The sequence below is a fragment of the Miscanthus floridulus genome, chromosome 2, assembly GCF_019320115.1.
Source record: "Miscanthus floridulus cultivar M001 chromosome 2, ASM1932011v1, whole genome shotgun sequence".
NCBI classification, from domain to species: Eukaryota; Viridiplantae; Streptophyta; class Magnoliopsida; order Poales; family Poaceae; genus Miscanthus; species Miscanthus floridulus.
Genome location: NC_089581.1, coordinates 65705615 through 65728615, shown reverse-complemented (window position 1 = coordinate 65728615; position 23001 = coordinate 65705615). Strand labels below are relative to the sequence as shown.

The 23001-nt window shown below is 44.1% G+C and overlaps 2 pseudogenes; both read left to right on the top strand.

Moving 5' to 3' along the window:
• Positions 1-765: 765 nt before the first annotated feature.
• On the top strand, positions 766-6727 carry LOC136525603 (uncharacterized; annotated as a pseudogene).
• Positions 6728-17221: 10494 nt separating this feature from the next.
• LOC136536661 (probable inorganic phosphate transporter 1-3) lies at positions 17222-22393 on the top strand (annotated as a pseudogene).
• Positions 22394-23001: the final 608 nt, after the last annotated feature.

Below are 23001 nucleotides of genomic sequence, written 5' to 3'. Positions count from 1 at the left end.
TCCACCATATACACATCCATATCGTAAAAATCTACGCACCAACAAGGCTATCGCACCCCCTTAAATTTTCTTCGGCTCCGCCACTGCATGCCAAATCGCTTGACCGGTAGGCCGAGAGAATTCCGTGTTTGGGCTTTTGTTCCTCGATCCGCCTACAATTCTCTGGTACCGTTTTTTTTTCTTCTCCCGTGTCCCGTCGTCTTTTGTCTCTAATATAATAAAAAAATATCCATGGGTATTGTGCTCAGAAATGAGAAATGATAAGGTTGGAGTCTGGGAGATGGTTCTGCAGACATGCGTAAGCGCAATCGCCGAGCTGTTGAGCCATCTCTTATCCCTCCAACTGTATGCGCACAGGACCGCCGACGCATGATCGATTCGATCACCCAACACATGCGCTGCTCTTGCCTCTGCCTTCTTCAACATCTCGCCCAGCTCATTCAGATCGGACATGAGATGAACCCATCACATCCAAAGAATTACGGACACGGATCCCGCGGGCGTCTCTTGGACTCGACCTGCTTGTCCTCACCGCTCGCGCGTGACTCCGTGGGCTCGGCCCAGCGCGAACCGAACCTTCTTCCCCTTCCCTTGTTGGGCCCCACGCGTCATGGTCCGTACCCAGAGACGAGGTGGCATCCACGTCACGAGCACCAGCCGATGAAAGCCAGCCAGCCAGGTTACTGACCTCGCGTGCCCGTAGCGGAGGGGTTGCACGAATCCAGCACGGCTCGACTCCCTCACCCAACAGCATCTCGCCAGCTACGCGCACGCGCCGTGACCCCACGAAAGCCGCACCGTTTACTGACTCCGTGGGCCCACGCGACCCACATGTCATGAACGTCAATCCGTCCTCCTCCCTCCGTGCGCGCTCCTCTCCTATCTCCTCGCGAGCCCCGCTGGCCTCGCTTAACGGCCTGCCTGATCTCTCCTCCCCGCCGCCGCCGGCCTATCCGCTACTGATCGCGTCCCACCGGCCTCCATCTCCATGCAGCCGCGCTCGTTGGCGGCGGAGGCCGCTGGCGCCACCATGGTGCCGGGCCTGGGCGGCGTCGAGCCGGCCGTCACGCTGGACCAGGTGCCGCGCTGGAGCGACCCCGACCAGCGCATCTTCCTCGCCTCCACGCCCGACGAGGCGTCCGCGGAGGGCGCCGGATCCTACGCGACCTCCGCGTCCGGCTTCATCTCCTTCTCCGACCCGCTCACGGGCGACGACGGCGCTGGTGCGGGTGGCCGCGCCGGGGGCGCCTCGCGCTTTCCCGTCGACCAGGAGATCAACTCCAGGATCTACCTCTGGCGTGGCCAGCCCTGGAACCTCGAGGTCGACGCCGTCGTCAATTCCACCAACGAGGTCTCGATTCCTGTACCCCCCCTCCTCGCATCAGTGCTGGGAATTGGTTTCAGTTTCTTTTCTAAGCTATTGTCTTTGTTCCGGGGTTTCGTGCAGAGCTTGGACGAGGCGCACAGTAGCCCCGGGCTGCACGCCGCTGCCGGGTCAGGGCTCGCCGAGGAGTGCGCCACCTTGGTACTGTTTGCGACAGAAGCTTTTGGCAAATTATAGGGGGAAGTTTGTTCAACTGCGCTGATGGTTACTGTTAAGCATCAACTGTTTTCTGGTCGACCATTTTGCAGGGAGGTTGCCGAACTGGGATGGCCAAGATGACCAATGCCTACGATCTGCCTGCAAGGTATGCTGGGCCTATGTTATTTGTATTTTCACTTATTGGATCATGTAGAAAATGTATCTATGTGTTTGAAGATCTTTAAACACCGTGGACACCTAAGCTACAACATTGATGTGTTATGTGGTTCCACAATGACAATTGTGCCCCTTTACAGTAAATAAGTTGCTCGATTCAAAGTTCCCAGCTTCATGTTTCCTGCAAATCTCGAGCAGTGAGGGCAACACAAAAGTTTCTGCTTATGGAGTCAGACTACGGGTTGTTTTGCCTGCGTTTTTTTCGGTATCTTGTGATATATCACTGGCGTGACGGTTGTTTCTGATTAAGCAAAGCATACCCCCTGTGCCTGTGTTTCACAAACACTGCATATCCATACCCTGATTCACTTCATATAACAAGCCGCTGTTGTTGAACCCATATAACTTGTTACTTCAAGCAAGCCTCCAGTGGCCAGTAATTGAAGCTTTAGTGAAAGTCTAACTTTGCTGCAGCTAGCTGTTGAACACTCACAGATTTACTCATATCCAACATGTTGTTCTGTGGTTGTCTGTAATCTCAGTTACGCTAAGATGCATGTATCAATTCATTATGCAGGAAGGTCATCCATACTGTGGGCCCCAAATATGCTGTCAAGTATCACACAGCTGCAGAGAATGCACTTAGTCACTGCTATCGGTCCTGCTTGGAACTACTCATTGAGAATGGTCTTGAAAGGTACATGTAGGATCATATTCCTTAAATCTAATTGCTAATTTTAGTTTAACAAATGATGTTTTAGTTGTCCTGTTTCACATAGTGAACTTTATAGATTTATGGATATTATTAGTAATTTTTTTTCGTTGCTTATTTCATTAGCATCGCAATGGGTTGTATATACACAGAAGCTAAAAACTACCCTCGTGAACTAGCTTCTCATGTGGCAATAAGTAAGTTCTTCTTATCTTTGTTTAGTTTCTCTTGACTTGTGCTATAGAATGTTTCTTATCATCCTATGCATGAATGAAAATATTTTATCTGTAAATATTGATGTTAGCTGTGGTACTAACCTTAAGAAAAAGTAACTCTCAACACCCCTCCCACTTCTTGCAACCATGTACAGGACAAATCAGTGATTGGCAGAAAATGGAAATTACGGATGAATTGTTCTTTCTGCAGTCATGCTTTTACTCCATGAATATTATAGGTAAATCGTTGTTTCATTCTTTGTGAATTTATTTATACTCTGTAGGAACTGTTAGACGTTTTCTGGAGAAGCAAAAAGGCAAAATAGCTGGTGTTGTTTTTTGTACTACATCATCATCTGACACAGAGATATACAAATGGTACTTAAACTGAATCCTGGAATCTGTATTACCTTCTATTTGTTCATCAGCCGATTATAAGCAATTAAACAATGCAGATTGCTCCCACTATATTTCCCTCGGGACAAGCAGGAGGAAGAGATTGCGATATTAAAGCTCCCAGCTGATGTTGGGGATGAGAATGGTGAGACGGTAATAGATGAAAGGAAAATAAGAATAAGACCTTTGCCTGCTGGTGTGGTAGACAGAACAGTGTCTGCAACTCTTGTTGATCTTCCTCTTTCTGATTCTGGATCGGCATTGAAAAGGTGAAATTTAAAAGTTTGACATACTTTTCTGCTTTCAATATTGGATGGTACAAATTCAAATATGTTTTTTATTTTGGTGATATCTGGATTTATATAACTTGAAGACTTAATGATCTTCCATGTGCCTGATGCTGATCTGTATCTTACTCCCTCCGTTCTACAATAGTTTTCCACAGCACACCATGTACATTGACCAAGGAAGTACTATTTCCAAGAAAATAAATCAAAGTGAAATACCATCTATACCCCTAATGAATAGCATATATAACAAATTCTTTTCTTTCCAAACATTTAATTAGGGTGAAGGGTGGAAACATAACAATAACTACACTCTTGGTATCCTCAATGGAAAAACATTGTGGAATGTATCCCTAGGCCATGGACAAATATTGTACCGCCTTCATTCCAAATTATAAGACATTTTGGCTTTTCTAGATACGTAGCTTTTGCTATGCACATATGTATACACTATGTCTAGATACATAGTAAAAGCAATGTATCTATAATAGCCAAAATGCCTTATAATTTGGAAGGGAGGGAGTATAATAGTGGGAGAATTTATTATATCCTTTTGTTCTTAGTAATTAGCTTGAATTGTATTTTTATGTTCCTATTTTGTGCAGGTCAATACATTTAAGTCGTTATTATCATTCTTGTTTTCTGAAAGCAATATCCTTATTATACTTACTATAAGATGAATGTTCCTTTTCTAGTCATCCATTCCCCATCTAAGTAATTTGTTACAGGTTCTTTGTCTCATTGTTGTTTACTTTACATGGTCTCTTGTATTGACTACATGTTGTCATAGATCTTGATCTTCAAATAGTTTTTCTTCAACTCACTTTGTCTGGTTATTCTACAGGGGTTCTTTCAAGTTGGATTCGTATCTGGATCCTTCATTTATGTCAATAATTAAAGACCCAGATCTCCGGCGCAAGGAGCAGTGGGAAAAATTCGCTCAAGCTCAAAAGGGATTTAATTATGCTAGGTTACTTGGATATGGGGATCTAGGTTGCCCTTCATTATCTGCAGCAGAGGAATACTCACTTCATTCACGATACCTCGCTAAAGAAAATTCTCTTAATCTTTCAGAGATTGCTGAAATGAAAATAATGTATGTAGGTTTCATATGTTATGATTTTATACTTCTCGCTTGTGCTTAATTATGTTTGTATGTAGACATATTTAATGAAATATGTTCCAGTGTCTTCACTGCCTGTAGTCTGATATTCTCCACCAACTGCAGTTATCGTGGTGGAGTTGATATTGAAGGACGCCCGGTTATGAGTGGTGGTTGTTGCACACTTTCTTCTTCGATGCCTTGATCTTGAACGGTTTGTTCTACATGTAGTGAAGGTAATGTATCTTAATGCATATGTTCTAAAGCCTTGGATTAAGTGTCAGTATGCACTCTCTAACCATGTGTGGGCGTGTATATCATGGTTTTCTATGTGCACTGAGCATTATGCCATCACTTAAAATTGGGAATACTAGCCTCTAGCATATTTTGTTAGTAAACCATGCACATGTTGTGTCCAGTGAAAAAGAATAAATCAGTCTCATGTATTTGTGCTCTTTTGTTTTTTTTTAAGAAAGAAATTCCCTGCATTTATAGAAAGCGAATATGTTTTTTACATAGAAATGTTGGGAACTTGGGATACCGTTCAGAATCAGCAAATCTTGATGAAACCAGAAACACGAAGCCACTTGCTCACAAACTACCTACTGAAGTATTACCGCATTGCCCACATTTTCCCATCAGCTTAACCATTTGGGTTGAACTGGTGGATACATGCAACTTAATATGGTATCAAGACCACTTTGATTAGCGCAATTAAATAAAATAATTGTTCATTGATCCTATTCCATGTCTGAAGCATGAGGGAGCCACCAGGAAGTGAGAGCATTGAATTATAAGTTTGCAAAAGGTGGTTGCCATAACTCCAAAATTTTTCAGATTTCAAGTTACAAGAAGCCTTCACTTGAGTTTTTGCAAAAAATTGGTACATTGGTGGGTACTGACAAACAAAATAATTAACTCCTTTGGTGCTAGGACATGTAACTTGTTTAAACTGTAATACTTTTATAAATGCACTCCATCCAATTACTACAGTCATCTTGGTCACAATTATATGAAAGTGAGGAATGCTCTTATAGCAAAACTAAAGCAAAGTTAATATGTAGAAATGGCCTCTAAGAACATTTCAGTGTATTTAGAGGGAATACTCTTGCAAATGTGAAACTGAAAGAGTTCTTCCTCTTTGCATTTGATAATTTCAATGACTTCTGCTGTCCCTGTTATAACATGTATATATTGCTTTACTCATGCATTTGTTGTTTTTTTAAGACACTCATCTTGTACATCTTGTTTTGGTTTTTCTCAATAAGTTAATTCTGAAAATTGTGTCATATTTCTTGTCATAGGAGTTTGAACCTTTGATTCAGAAGCCATATACAATTGTATATTTCCACTCCGCAGCATCATTACAACCTTAAGTGTCTGAGAAATATGTCACTGAAGAAATTCCTTATTTTTTGCTTTTAATCCATAATGTAAAAAAGAACATCTTGTTAAATTTTCAGGCAACCAGATTTAGGATTCATGAAGCGGTTACAACAAATACTAGGACGGAAACATCAGCGCAACCTTCATGTCAGTATATTTTCTAATGAATCTGTATTCTATTTATCCTATATAAGGCGATAACAGGTTCACTCTTCTAACAACATTCACTACAAACAGGCAATTTATGTACTCCACCCAACATTGGGTTTGAGAACAGCTGTTTTGGCAATGCAGATGTTTGTAGATGGAGAGGTACCTCCTAGCTAGTTCAGACTACGGTTAAGACTTTTCTTCACTGTGCTGCATGAGATCTTAGCATCCTTTTTTCCTCTAGGTCTGGAAGAAAGTTGTATATCTGGATAGGCTTGTGCAGCTGTTCAGATATGTACCACGCGAGCAACTTACAATTCCCGACTTTGTCTTTCAGTAAGTAGCCCTGCACCCTGCACCCTGTACCCTGCACGATACTTCCAGCTCTTGGCGCATTTGCATGCGAACTGGAAAAGTGACTGTACTTGGTAACTTATCGCTGCAGGCACGATCTGGAGGTGAATGGTGGGAGGGGCCTAATTGTTGACCCAAGAACAAAGCACATCTATCAGAGGACGTCCAGTTGATATGTGCTGGTTCTGAGGCCTGAAGTTTGTTAGTTCTTGCACTGTACCATTCTAATGTTCACTTCTTGTAACTGTATTCCATGTGTTTCTTTCTGTATCTAGTTAGTCTATTCCATTTGTTCGTTCTCCTGCCTTCCGCAAGGGGGATTCTCATCTGGATCAGTTGATATGTAGATGTTGTTCAAGTTTCACTTATCCTGTACAAATTTTGGCAGTTGATATGTTCAATTTTATTTCAAAGTTTCATCCCTTCTATTTTTTTTTCTGCAAGTTCTGAATGATTTTTCTAAGTGATCCCTAACCGGCATTAAATAATGGTCTTGTTTGAGTGTTTGAGCTTCAGCTTACAGAACAACAGAAAACTTTGGAAAGTACAAGGCACCCCAGTACCGAAGAGTTGAAGCTTCTCTCAACAGGCTTCTCAGCTAAAGATAAATCCTAAAGCATGGACATTTCATTACAAGGTAATTTTTCTTAAAGTCATCCAATGTGCTAATAAAAATGAACTAGCTATATCGAATGTATTTGGTTTCTTACGCTGCTGTGGAAACTAGGCATTTTGGGTTCACATTAGTTCAAATAAAAAAGGGAATGGAAAATTGCAAAATCCACCTAGGGTTTCATTTTTTATATAAAAAAGAAAACCACATACATTTTATTTCCTTTCTCTGACTCCTCCAAGTTTTATGTGTTCTCAAATACCACTTGCCCCTTGTGCTAGATATATAACAAGCAGAAGGTTGGTCACTTGGCATGGTAGGCACGTTAAACAGCACATTAGCTCTAGCATAGTAACATGCATCGTGCCATCAAGATGAACACCAAGCAAGCTAAGCTCAATCAGTGGCCTACCTTGTGAGAAACTGGTTCATGGCCCATACAGAGCTTGATATTTGAGTTGATATTGTGTTAGGCAAGTTAAGTGCAACAAGTGCTAAAGAATGCTTTCTAGCTACATAATCTAACCCAAGTTGTGCCATAATTTCTTTGCCAGGTGTATGAACCATCGATAGTTTAAGTTTTCAAAGTAATCATCTCTTGTTATAGGTTCGGTAGTTCCACAAAATTGCGATCGCGTATGTATCAGCATGTTTTCAAGCATCTCCATTGTACGTACCCTAAGGGACAGATAAAATGAACAATGTATACTGGCAAATTGGTGGCCAGATAGCATATGGAGTTTTGTAAGTTTCATTTACAATTGTCAGATATGGACGAATAGGTGGCCATTTGTTTTTGTTTAGGTGCGGACAGCTGATGAGCAGGCCAGGCAAGTAGGTGAAGCATATTCGATTCGCACATAAACAGTCACTTCGTCTGAATAGCAGGGTGACCGAAGAGTGGAAGCTCCTCTCAACAGGCTTCTCAACCTAGTTTCACAAAGTTAAATCCTCAAGCATGGACATTTCATTGCAAGGTATTTTTTCTTTTCTTAAAGTCATCCAATGTGCTAAGCAAATAATCACAATGTAGTTGGTTTCTTACGCCTGTTGTGGAGACTAAGCATTCTGGGTTCACATTTAGTTCAATAATAAAAAAAACAAAAAAGAATTAAAAAATACAAAATCCACCTGCAAAGTAGGTTTTTTTTTTTTGAAAAAAATACCCACCCACATCTTAATTCCTTCCTCTGATGCCTACAAGTTTCATGTGTTCTCAAATACCGCTTGGCCCTACCAAGCAGTCAATGGGCATAGGAGGGAATCTGAAAACACATGAAACATGCAGGTGATAATACCGAAAGGAATTGTAATGCATGATGTGTATTTGGAAACCACCGTACCTTGGCTTGCAGTTTTTTTTTTGTGCATTTTTACGATTTGGAGTAGTTGGCCTTTCCTTGTAGCAGAAGGTTGGCCACTTGGCATGGTAGGTGTTGTGAAACGGTGTCTCTCAACAGACACCCGTTCACGAAGTGATCTCATCCATCAATTACAAGATTAGTGGATATGATTAGACAGTTAGTTTTACTCCAAAGGGCATGTCCTTTGGGAACAGTCGTGTCCCTTCGTGACACCCCCTCACTTGTATAAATATATTTCAGAGATCAATGAAAGACACAGTTCTCCCAAATCTTGTTCATTTTACATACACTTTAACACGTTATCAGCACTTTTGCTCTCAAGAACGAGAGAAGAGAACGAAACCGGCACCCTGATGGCTTGCATCGGAGACACTTTGCTCTCAAGAACAAGTCACGAAGGTGTAATCGTCCCTGCAATCAGCAAGAATCACAGTGTAAGCCATTCGTTGGTATTGTTCGTACTTGTTTTGCAGTGGATTCGACTTCCTTCATCCACGGACTGGCCACCGCGTTCTTTTCGACCGTACCCGTCAATGGTAACCATCGATGTCCCGTCCAACATGGGTTCACGCACGGCCACAGGCTTCACGGCTGGAGAGCCTGCTGCGGCCCTCTGGCGGTGGCGGTGGCCAGCTCCACCCCTTGGCGTGCGGCGCGCCCCGTCGGTGGTGCCGCGTCGGCGTCCGGCTACTCTCGAGGCAGGCAGCCCGCGCAGCCTCCCGCGCCGCGGCCCCGCACGTCCTCCGCGCCAACAGTCGGTGACTGGAGGTCTCGCGCGACTCCGAACCCGCACACCGCGACGGCCTCTGCGTGCGCAGCCGGCTCCCGCGCGGCCAGGCGCCCGCAGTCCTGCTGCCCAGTCCGGCGGTCGGACCCTGCCGCGGCCGACGGCCCCGCGTGGCCCCTATGGTCGGCCCCGCGACGGCTCCTCGCTGAGCCAGGAGACGGGATCCGCGGCCGATGGGCCCGCCCACAGCCGGCGAGACAGCGCCGGGGGCTCCCGTGGCCCCAAGCAGCATGCCCGGAGGCCAAGAGACTCGACCGACCGGAAAACCGTTCGTACGCTGGATAAGTTTGTGCAGAAATGCACGAACACCCTTGTATTTTCTATGAATTACAGGATACTCCAAATGGATTATTTATATAATCCAAATTCATGATTAAGCCCTCAGGTTTTAACATGTCTGTAGCATACTATATTTACCTCATGTAAATATTAATTTTAGACCCTAGGTTTAAAATGCATTGTGATGCATAATATTTACCTCATGTAAATAAGTATTTTTGAGACCCATGTGTCATCAAGAATTGCATCATGACATGTACTGCTACAGATGAATTTATCACTGTAAATTCGCTTTCCAGATCTTATGTTTTCTGGATTTTTTTAGTACTGTTCAAAGCGTTTGTCCAAATTAGCAAACCCAATAAACATATGCTATTAAAATTGCATGTTCAAAGTGTTTGTTCAAATTGGCAAACCCAATAAACATGTAGTACAATCATTACATTGTTCAAAGTGTTTATCCAAAATGGCAAACCCAATAAACATGTAATATTATTATCACGACCTTTGCATTGCAACTACTTTGTTATTTGCAATTTTCATTTCATGTTAAGCCCTTTTAAGCTTTATTATTAAAAGCTCACAGTGCTTACATTTTTAATGCAAAATCCATTAAGTGTATTACCTCATTATTTGTATATAACACAAATGTTCCACATTGTATGTTGGCCATACACAAGGTAGCGCCATAGTTGCTACATTAGGATCTACACTAAATTCTTAGTAACTATTCTCAATGTGCGTACCCAACATCACAAATTGGAACATACGGTCTACATCTTTTCACAAAGATGACTACCATTAATCAGCATTCTTATTGGCCATACACAAGGTAGCACCATAATTGCTACTGTGGGATCTACACTAAATTCTTAGTGACTATCCTCAACGTGCGTACCCAATTCGTTTGCAGATTAACTAAGGTCTACATCAATCTTTTGATGATTAACTTAAAATGTGTTTATACAAATTACATACACCACTTGGCATTTACTGTTCAACAGACTATGTCCATATTATTAGAGGTCTACATCTTTACGATGACTACCTCTAATGTGTTAGCATAAATGAGGTTTACACTATTAGAGAGATAGATCTTGTCTCCTATTTATTTTGCATTAATTAATACAGCATCACCATAGCAATTTAAATTTACCCTTAGCGTAAATTCAGAAAATCTATGGTTTAAATCTTGTTAGAATAATAGCCAGCAAAGAGTTTGATCTCTTGCTCTTGATGGTCACCATTATCTAACATGGTTAATGGACGTAATGTTAAACTTGATGTTCTATGGATTCATGGCAATATTTGATGCTCCTCATAAGAGAGTATCACCACTTACGATCAATTTAAATACGGAGTTTTATTTAAATAAAGCACCGTATACATCCAGGTCACACGTATGTGTATCTCAATGGGTGCAAATCGAAGCACTATATGGCTAGCTTTCAATGAGTGATACGAACAACACAAGGTAGTCATTCTGCCCAATGCCAACTATGATTGGCCACAACTTTATCTCTAGAATCATAAGTCCACTTGAGAATATAATTACGTTGTTCCAAAATATCCCCCAATATTGTGTTTTCGCGAAAGGACATAACTTACCAAATATATTCTAGATTAATTCCTACATTACTTTAGGTCTATGTGTATGATAAACTCTTATCGAGGAATCATCATTAGCATTATAGTGATGCTCTATCATCTGAAGTACACTGAATTTTCAGAATCATACAAGTTCGATGCCATGTAATAATGCCATCCAAAGAACTTTAATGGTAAGATTTAACGCAAAAAGAAGTAGCAGCCCCATGCATTCCTTAGGGTCAAGGCATTTCCCAAATATGACAAATCATATTTTGTCCCAATTGTGTATGTTCAGCCACACAACTTGGAAATGTCATGCCTTGAAACATTTAATTGATCGGTATTACAAATCCATTGGACATAAATATCTGGCTCAACAATAAAGATATGAAGCACGCTTCTATCTTCAACCTGACACCACCAGGAAGGCCAGTTGTTCATAACAAGTTTCATGAAGAAACCAAGTAGCAACCAAACACTTAATTAATAAGTGGGTCTTATGAGCATGGAGAGCACGATCATCGAATTTACTTCGCTTGATCCATTTTGGGGACCAAAATTTGTCTCCCATTTACAAACATACCTAGTTTCTACGTCCTATTTTGATGTTGTAATATAAAATGTTGTCATCAATTTCAATTGAATATCACAATAATGTGCCATCACATTTGATATTCCATTAATTAACTTGTATGAAATCTATATATCTGTAAAGAATGTCATTATATTCTTCATGCTATATATAGACCTATACGGGAGTAAATCCAAATGCAAAGAGGAATTTTGCCTAGTGGATAGTTGCACCACAAACTCTATATATAGGGAAGCAAAATATTCCTAAACTCTTACATAGAGACAAGAAAATATTTTGTTAATCGCTTGACGTGATGTCATGATAGTGGGCTTTGGTCATGCTACTATCATACTCCCTATTGGTACTCAAATAATAATCATAAATCCATTCTTGTATTCTGATTCCATAATATACCCAATTAAAATTATAGAGATATCCGTCAATGTGGTTTTCATATGGAAACCCCAAGATGACAACTAAGAGGAGTATTTTTCTCTTAACAACAGATATGGCAATACTTAAACAGAACATCCTCAGTTTGATTTGACAACACATACATAACTTGTATCCAATGTTGCGTACAAATAATTCTCTCTCTTGATGTCAACAAGACTTGGCACATTTGCCTTGGTTATTCAACTATAGAGATAACTTGAGAATTATTGTCAATTCTATTGGTCATAGCACCAATATGAGCCACTACATTTCTTGAAGAAATTCAAGAACATATATGTGACTCTATTTACCATTTTATAGACCATAGAGATACTATGTAATGCACATTTATGCATCCAAAATATAGTCCCAGGTGTGTCTCTTAGTCATGAGAACCATCACTATACCAAACACATTGCTCAAAATCTTCAATTTAGAGCAAATTATCCTGGACGTGGGATCAAATTCATTTTATATGAAACTGTTTGGTTTTGGGGTACTATATATCAAGTACCTTATGTCCATACTAATAATGGTTTTATTAAGTCTCTTATTGAGAATCAAATTGCATGACATATTAAAATAGAATTGTAATTTACCAGAACTAAGTTGTTTTCATGCGGCCTTACACACCGCATCGTTAATTCAAATTCATCAAGCTGCATTTATACAACTCCCTCCGTTGCAGTATGTACGTGAAACTTTGGCCGCAGCCAAACATTTCCCATCTGCGCATCGAGTATGTTTTCACATACCCATATCACCACCCCAACATACCAATGGGCATTAGGGATCCCAAGAGGTAACTCTGCAGGGGATTTATAAATTGCTCGTATGTTGATCACATTTGAGGATAATTTCAGGCATTAGGGGGAGATTTATACCACATCAAGAATGCCAGGAATCAAAAGAGCAATCCTCACATCCACATACCAAAAATTCTAAACCTAATCGTTTAGAATATCTTATATTTGCATCATATTGCAAAGAATCTGCCAGAAACATTTACTGATAATAAGGGTGTCACAAAATCCTCTTATCCTACTTAGAATGCGCCCGAAAGAATGGAGGTACCAATTAAAACCATTCAACTCCCACTTCCAAAGAAGAGGGGGAGAAGTACGGCCGCTCCTAAGGATAATGCTCCAAGTAAGCGTCCGAGGATATCAAGGATAATATCCTCCAAATCAGTAAATCCAAGCCAACCTCAAGTTGGTAGACACCCAAAATGGATGAGTATCCAAAACTCGGATCAAAATCCACCTGGATCAACGGTGCACCCAAACTCTGATCCTAGGACATTGGAACACCCTGACTCCATATGGGAAATGACTTGGAGTCCAAAAGGGTTAACATTTTCACATGCTATATTGATTTCAAGAACTGAATCAATCATTTAAAGACTACAAATTGTCGTGGCATATACTCCTCAAAGATTGCCTTTTTACCTTACTGGATCCAGACCAAAAATCCTAGGCAGAGTGTCTTCACACTCAAATTTGGTCAAACTAAAAGGTGGTAATTAAGGAAATTGCTCTTGTTCAATGATGAGAAGTATTACCACAGTAATATCTTCCCTCATAGAGTTTCTTTTCAGAAGCAAGGTGGTGAACAATGAGAGCTTGTAGCATATGGTTTCACGCAGAGATCCAGCATAGTATACCCTATGGTATGTGTGAAAATGAAGTTTTCCAAATTCAATAATTGGCGGATCAAATGAATTTGATAGATTCAGACGTATAAGTCCCAATGGACTTCATATTCTGAATCCAAATACAAATCGCAACATACATTGTGTATAATTAAGCATGATTGCGTATATTGGTTATTTTGATATCATCGTAATATAGAAATAATTATGCAATCATTTGAGATACAATTTCCATCATGTGGATTCGAGATGGAGGATTTGGGTAAGACCAAATGTTGCCTAGGCTTACAACTTGAGCACCGTCCTTCAGGGATTTTAGTGCATCAATAAGTCTATATCCAGAAAATATTGAAGAAATTCAATATAGACAAATTATATCATAACAAAATCTCGATGGTTGTTCGTTCTTTAGAAATAGAGAAAGATCCATTTAGACCACGAGATATTGGAGAAAAGATATTGGGACCAAGGTTCCATATCTTAGTGTCATTGGAGCACTTATGTATCTTGCAAATTGCACCAGGCCTGATATTGCATTTGCAGTGAACATACTAGTTAAACATAGTGCCAATCTAACTCATCGTCATTGGACGGAAGCGAAGCATATCCTCAGATATCTTAGTGGCACAAAGGATCTTGGTTTATTCTTTAAGAGAAATCATGATCCCAATATGATTGGATACACGGATGCTGGTTACTTATCTGGTCTCCATCCCAAACTGGATTTGTATTCTTACATGGAGGTACAGCTATTCATGAAGTCTTCTAAACAGACTCTGACGGTGACCTCTACTAATCATTCTGAAATTATTGCTCTATACGAGGCATCACATGAATGTGTATGACTTCACAGAATGATTAACCACATACAACATGCATGTGGTATTGGTTCAATTGAATCACCTACAATTATCTATAAAGATAATTTTGCTTATGTTATATAAATGCAAACAGGTTACATAAAGAGTAATGTCGCTGAGGACATTGCCCCTAAGCTGTTTTATTTCCCATAAGTTATGAGAAAGCGGGGAAATAAACATCTTGCAAATCCAGTCATATGATAATCTCGCTGACCTATTTACTAAGTCTTTATCAACTTCTGTATTTCAAAAATTGGTACATGGAATTGGTATGCAGCGACTTCGAGATTTGCCAGAATTAGGGGGAGACATCTACTAAATGTTGACCTGTACCAGCATCATATTATACTCTTTTCTTTCACAAGTTTTACTTGCAAGGTTTCTTGTCAAAGTTTTTAATGAGGTAATATTAACATAAGCATGTGTCATATTTCCTATTTTCCCCACCGGGGTTTTTGTGGGAAATATCAAAGACACATATTGCCCTCACAACTCATCCATGGTTTTTCCCTGAAAAGGTTTTTCATGTGAGTTATCCAAAAGGCAATACCAATAATATGTCGTCATATTTTCTCCTAATTTTTCCACTGGGTTTTTATAGGAGTTTTAGCGGCATATCACTTTATATTACTCCTCATATTTTTCCTTAAAAGGTTTTTGGAGGAGTTATCTTTATGTCGTATCTCCAATATTTTTCCCCACTGGGGTTTTTAATGGGATACCAATGACATAGTGGTTTACTTAAATCACAAATAAATATGCTATTTTCTCCTTATTTTCCAATAAGGTTTAATGGAGTTTTTATGGCATATCATATATTTCTCAGATTTTTCCCATAGGGTTTTTCGAGGAATTTCAGCTTACAACTGCATTGATCTCAAGGAAGATTCGATCAAGGGGGAGTGTTGTGAAACGGTGTCTCTCAACAGACACCTGTTCACGAAGTGATCTCATTCATCAATTACAAGATTAGTGGATAGGATTAGACAGTTAGTTTTACTCCAAAGGGCATGTCCTTTGGAAACAGTCGTGTCCCTTCGTGACACCCCCTCACTTGTATAAATATATTTCAGAGATCAATGAAAGACACAGTTCTCCCAAATCTTGTTCATTTTACATACACTTTAACAGTAGGCACGTTAAACAGCACATTAGCTCTAACATCGTGCTGTCAAGATGCATGAACACCAAGCAAGCTAACCTCAATCAATGGCCTACCTTGTGAGAGACTGATTGATGGCCCGTGCAAGGCTTGATATTGTGTTTAGACTAGACAAGTTGAGTGCAACAAGTGCTAGAGAATGTTTTCTAGCTACACATAATCTAACCCTAGTTGCGCCATGATTTCTTTGTCAGGTGTATGTATCATTGTATCATCACACAACCGGTAGTTCCACAAAAATTGTGATCATATATAGTAACATATACTGTATCAGTATGTTTTCAAGCATCTTCATTGTACGTACCCTATGGGACAAATAAAAAGAACAATGTATACTGACAAATTGGTGGCCAGATAGCATATAGAGTTATCTAAGTTTCATTTACAATTGTCAGACGAATAGGTGGCCATTTGTTTTTGTTAAGGTGCGGACAGCTGATGAGCAGGCCAGGCAAGTAGGCGAAGCATATTCGCACATAAACAGAAACTTCGGCTCAACAGCAGCCACACGACTATGATCGGACGGTTCGCACCACACACGGCCGGAAGCTGGAAACATAATCCTTCTCCGCACATTATAAATGGCGTTTGATGTGAGTTCAAGTTCGTGCTGAGCGGCTAACTTGTTATGATACACAACATGGCATTAGACAGTTGACTAGGATTATATTAAGCCCAGATGACGCTAGTTAGTAAGAGCATCATGTATATTCCTAGGATGAACCTTGCCTATTTAGTGCCGTAATTCCGACAGTGTTGCTTAACACTTTTCCATTCTTGTTCAAACGCTGAAAGTCGCCTCTTGCATCTTCTGCAATTTCCCTCCCAAAGGTGCGCAATGCTGATTTTGTTTCATGATGATGTTTGGAGTTTAGTTAGAAGACCATAGTAGCTTTGAGAAATTTAGAGTTGTTGCATGAGCATGACTGCGGTTGTGCTCAGAAACGCATAGCGACAGTTCGTAAGAAATATGCACCTTTTGCAGCAGTTCTCTAGAGATTCCATTCAGTTCACCTTTTGTTGTTCAGAAAGGGTACACCGTACACCTTTTGCAGTTTTGTATTGCTCAAAATATAGGTGATGAGTTCCTATCTACTCCATCTGTCCAAAATTATCGGTGCTTTTGATTTCCGTGCTGCAAGTTTGACTCAATTTGTAGAAAATACGTGTAACATTTGTATCTTTAAATAAATTTATTAAAAAAACTAAATTCAAAATCTTTCCAATGATACCAATTATATACCATAAATATTAATATTTTTTAATATATATTTTATTAAAGTTGTTTCTCGAGAAGCGAAAATGATAAATATTTTGGAACGGAGGGAGTATATGCTCTTGGCAAGATGAGTTTCACCTACTCAGCAAGTCACACGTAAATTACTAGCTAAAGGGCATCTTTACTTACCTGCGACACATGATTACCGTGTCAACGTGCATGCAACTGCTCACTAACCCTATCCATCATTGACAATGATAGGATTATAAAAAAAACATCCTTCTCAGTTTAAAATCGAGTTTTCGCTTTCATCGACTAAGAAAAGGCAGCAACATAGTATGTCCCTAGTTTCGCGAGAGACTTCAGCTTGGGCTCACCACGGACCCCAACTCTGACATGAAGAGCAAAGCAAGTCCGCAAGTGAGAGCTCACTGTCTGATACCAGCCTCTATCTATATAATTGCGTTGCAGATCGAGCTGCTGGCTACATACCGCAGCCCGTCGAGAAAGGGTAACTTGCTAGCTGTTTGGCAGAGCAGGTCGGTGCAGTGAGCGGCAGCGACCATGGCTGGCGAGCAGCTCAAAGTTCTGACGGCGCTGGACCAGGCGAAGACGCAGTGGTACCATTTTCATGGCCATCGTGATCGCCGGCATGGGCTTCTTCACGGACGCCTACGACCTCTTCTGCATCTCCCTCGTCTCCAAGCTGCTGGGGCGCATCTACTACACGGAGCCCAACAGCCCCAGCCCCGGCACCCTGCCGCCCAACGTGTCCGCAGCCGTGAACGGCGTCGCGCTCTGCGGCACGCTGGCCGGCCAGCTCTTCTTCGGCTGGCTCGGCGACAAGCTCGGCCGGAAGAGCGTGTACGGCTTCACGCTCATCCTCATGGTGCTCTGCTCCATCGCGTCGGGGCCCTCGTTCGGCCACACCCCCAAGGGCGTCATCTCCACGCTCTGCTTCTTCCGGTTCTGGCTCGGGTTCGGCACCCGATATCGGCGACCATCATGTCCGAGTACGCCAACAAGAAGAACCGCGGCGCCTTCATCGCGGCCGTGTTCGCCATGCAGGGCTTCGGCATCCTCTTCGGTGCCATCGTGGCGCTCGTGGTGTCCAGCGGCTTCCGGAACTCGTACCCGGCGCCGTCGTACCAGGACAACCCCACGGCGTCGCTGATCCCCGAGACCGACTACGTGCGGCGGATCATCCTCATGTTCGGCACCATCCCGGCCGCGCTCACCTACTACTGGCGCATGAAGATGCCGGAGACGGCGCGGTACACGGCGCTCATCGCGCGCAACGCCAAGCAGGCCGCGGCGGACATGTCCAAGGTGCTCAACTCGGAGATCGAGGAGGACCTGGACCGCGCCGAGCGGCAGGCCAGCAGCGGCAGCAACGAGTGGGGGCTCTTCTCGGCGCAGTTCGTGCGTCGGCACGGGCTCCACCTGCTGGGCACCACCAGCACGTGGTTCCTCCTGGACATTGCCTTCTACAGCCAGAACCTGTTCCTAAGGATGAAAACGGTCGAACTCGGTCGAAAAACTCCTCAACCGTTTTCTACTTTTACATTTGAAATACGAAAGCGAAAGCGAAAGCGGACAAGCCGGACACGAAAACGAACACGAACTTATGGAATATCTAGAATTTCGAAAACGAACCAATTCGAGCGGAATTATGTCGAACACGGTCGGTATACGAAAATTCAATACGAAATACCTACCCACAGTGCATAGCATTAAATAAGTGCACGACCAAATACATAACAAGTTCACAACTAACAAGTGCATGATCTAGTTCAAGTGCATAGCATTAAACAAGTGCATGACCAAATACATAATAAGAGAGATGAGGCTGGGCGCCGTCTATAAAAGAGGGCAGCTAGCCACCGGTAGAAAGAACACAGCTGCATGGTGAGTAGCCTGTAATTGGGCTGTATGACCTGTGCAGTTGGCTAAATTCGGTTTAAACCGAATTTTGAATTCGGAATATTTCAAATTAAAAGTAGAAAAGTAGAAAACGGTCGAAAATGTGTAAACCGTTTTCTACTTTTACATTCGAAATACGAAACATCTCAAATGCGAAAACGAAAACGGTAAAGTCGGACAAGAAAATGCGGATTCGGTCGGATTAAATATAGAAAACGATGCGGTTCGGTTCGGGATATTTCCGTTCCGTTTTCATCCTTACCTGTTCCAGAAGGACATCTTCTCCAAGGTCGGGTGGATCCCGCCGGCCAAGACCATGAACGCGGTGGAGGAGGTGTTCCGCATCGCGCGCGCGCAGGCGCTCATCGCGCTCTGCGGCACCATCCCGGGCTACTGGTTCACCGTCTTGTTCATAGACATCATCGACCGCTTCGCCATCCAGCTCATGGGTTTCTTCATGATCGGCCTCGCCGCGCCGTACCACCACACCGGCTTCGTCGTCATGTACGGCTTCACCTTCTTCTTCGCAAACTTCGGGCCTAACAGCACCACCTTCATCGTGCCGGCTGAGATCTTCCCAGCGCGGCTGCGGTCCACGTGCCACGGCATATCGGCCGCGGCTGGCAAGGCCGGTGCCATCATCGGCGCGTTCGGGTTCCTGTACGCTGCGCAGGACGGCAGGACCCGCACAAGCCGGAGGCTGGCTACTCGCCCGGCATCGGCATCCGCAACGCGCTCTTCGTGCGAGTCGGCACCAACTTCCTTGGGATGATCATGACGCTGCTGGTGCCGGAGTCCAAGGGATTGTCGCTTGAAGAGATATCCAAGGAGACCTTTTTTCTGATTTGCACATGGTACACCGTTGCACAGGTAGTATGTGGTGGTCTGTGCTTTGCTGTTTTATGCATGATACTCTATTTGTGAGCTTGTGACATGGTAGTGCTAAATGTATATTTGGTCTGGCATATTGTATTATTTGCAGAGTAAAACGACAAACCACTTGTACAAGTGACTAAGCTGTTGAAATGAATTCGAGATTTCTATTAAAACCCTCTTCCCACTGTTATAAGAAAAAGTTTAATACTCGTAGCAGATAAGGATGATGGTGACACCAATAGTAAATGGGTAATAGTACGTGGGTTTGATTGGTGACATAAAAAATAGTTTTGGACTTATCCTGGTGGGTTCATAAACCCGGGATTCCTCGGGGGACCGGCTTCCACGCTAAGACTTGGCCCAAGCCAACAGCACATAACTCATGGGCTGGCCCAAGAGTCTAAAACGACAGGCCAGAAGGGCGGCCATGTCACCGACCGGAAGGTCTGGCCAAAAAGGAACAGGGCCCACTCATCGGCTGCTTCGGTCCACCTCTCCGACCGGAGCGTTCGCTTCGACTCCAGCCACCACCGGACGGCCTCTCCGATCGGAAGGCCTGGCCCAAAACACTACTTTCGACTCCGACCCCGCGTCTCCGACCGGGGGTCGCAGGAACCCTGCTCACCGCTCTTCTCTGACCGGCACGCTCAGAGCCGATTGGAGCCATCTGACCGGGGATGCCCGCTCGGTAGGAACCAGAAGACATGCGGAGAAAGGCAAGACAAGGCTCACAAGTCAAAACCACTGTGACAGAGACCATACCCTGCACGAAACAGTACTCTGCAACCACCCTGACATCTCCCTCTACAGTATTGTAGGGGCCGCTAAAACTCCCATACGGTAAGGCCCTCTACGTGCCTCTAGGCATCGATAGCGGTATGGGCGTCAGGATTTACCGTACCGAGTGAACATAGCGAGACTCCTCACATGCCTCTAGGCATCAAATAGTATTTGCAGGTACTGACGCCCACCATCCCTAAAAAAGGCAGCACGACCTCCCGTGTGCATCTGACATTCTAAAGTGACATTAACAGTGTTGTAGGCGCCTACCACTATCTTGTACCCATCGGTGTGGGCAACAAGGCTCGGTAGGCGTGGACAATAAGACTCGGCAGCATACGCACCCTTTCCCTCTCACTTATAAAGTCGTCTCCTTCATCTATAAAAGGGGTACGCTTCCTCCAACGAAGGACACCAATTCCAGTTGGCTAGAGTTCCTTAGATGGATAGCTCACAACCATAGAATCGCCAGGTTCGGACCTCAAGCACCCGCTTGAACACTTAGCTCATAGCGAAGTTCCTGTCACTCTCGGCCCTTTCGATCAGAGCCGACCGGACCTCTTGTACACCCCATCTTTCTCCTTCTCGTTTGTAACCCCACTGCAAACTTTGAGCACCTGGGCTCAGGAATAAAGTCACCGACCGATCCCGACTGGACGTAGGGCACGTTGCCTGAACCAGTATAAATCATGTGTCATTGAGTGCTAGGCCACCTCCGATCACAACGTACAGTAAAACTACAAATATTCACTAGTTGGTCACTTTCTGCACCGACAGTTGGCGCCGTCCGTGGGGAAAACGTTGTATGTTCAACACTTTTTGGTCATCGGATGGCCCACTTTTCCGCCACCCTCGCCATGTCGGGCTCGGGCGATACGATTCGCTTCGGCTCGCTAGAGTTTCCCACAGTCTCGCCTGTCGGGATGTGAGTTCCACCCGTCTTCGAGCCATCCCAGGCCTTCCTCTTCGGAAGCCTGAACTTCATCGCCGACCGGCTCGACGTGCTACATCTCCGCGAGGAGGCTCACGTCCCGGCACCTATCGAAGGAGCGCCCTCCATCGACTCCAGGACGTGTGACTTCGATGACACAGCATTTGTGCTTCATTCTGAGCAAACTCTCTTCTCAAACTCCGCTGTGAGTAATATACACGCTGTTATTTACTTACTATTCTTTATCTTCCATTGATTACCCAGTGGAACCCCGTTGTCCCCAACGTAATCGCCGTACGACCGGTTCCCCTACAGCCTCGCGTCTTCCATGGACGCATACGCCCGGGGGCTCCGAAGGATGCCTGCGTCGCCCCTCTCACATCCGAATTCATGGGAATGGCGAGCTATGCTCTCACCTGTTTCCTCGACCTCATGGATGACGATGGCGAGAGTGACGGCTCCAACATCGGCGACATGGCACCTAGCCACCGTCCATCCTGGGAGTGCGTCGTGGTGGACCCTCTAGGACACCCACCGGCGGAAGCGGAGTCCTCATGGACTCACACCTCTCCGGACCCTCACGCGGAGACCCCCGAGCTCACACTTGAGCATGGGGAGGAACTGCGACAACGGTGGCTGCATTAGCCACCAACTACGCCAACACGCCCGGCGCACCACATTGCTCCTCGCGCGCATAGACCAGCGAGCGGTGCCCAGGGGCGCACCCATCAGGTCCAGCACAACACCATGGATAGGGAAACGATCCCCCATACTTTGCTCGGGCGAACCAGAACATCATCGCCACGGCAATGCTTCTACGCGGCCTGTCCAAACCGAATGACCCTCATGAACAGGCGATCCACCGGAACCTTCGGGCTCTAGTGGAGACCGCCGCCATTCAACAAGCGGAGTGCTCCATATCGCGACTCCGATATGCATCCTCACTCTCTACCAGGGGAACGAGAACACGGCAGATGGGTCGCTCCACCCAATCGCCGCTACAATCATCGAGTGTGACACAGGAGGCTGCACCGGCACCTCATCTTGACCTAGCGACCGCTCCGCATCGACCGCCTGTATTCGCGTGGCACGGACCGAACCGAGACACACGCAGCAGCGACCGAAGTCCCAACCCTGATGGCTCAGGACCACGGACCTTTGTCCAAAACCCCCAACAAACACTGCTCATGCCGCGCTTCAATGGAGGCCAGGGCAAGGGCAATGCCAAGCGCCAAGATCAGGACAAAGGCCCCTCCACGTAGAGGGGGAAAAAGAACAGAAAGAATCATCGCCGACCGGCCAACTCCGTGTTGATCGCCACAGCTGATCATGCGGGCACGCAGCCCCAGCAGGGCCCTTTCAACCACTTCCACGAGCTCATGGAGAGCCCATGCACCAACCACGACTACCCCGTAAAACACCTCTACAAGGACTGCCAACTCCTCAAGCACCTTCTACAATAGGCCGGCAGGCCGAAGGAAGCAGCAACCAAGAAAGGGGGCGTAGCGGGCTAGGATCCGGACGACTGAAGGACGAAGTGATCCGACCAGACACATACCGACCGAAGGACAACAACAATGCCCATCCCTCCAAACTACTAGAACATCTATGTCATTTTTCCCTAAGCTTTAATCTTACCATTTGTTTACTTAGTAT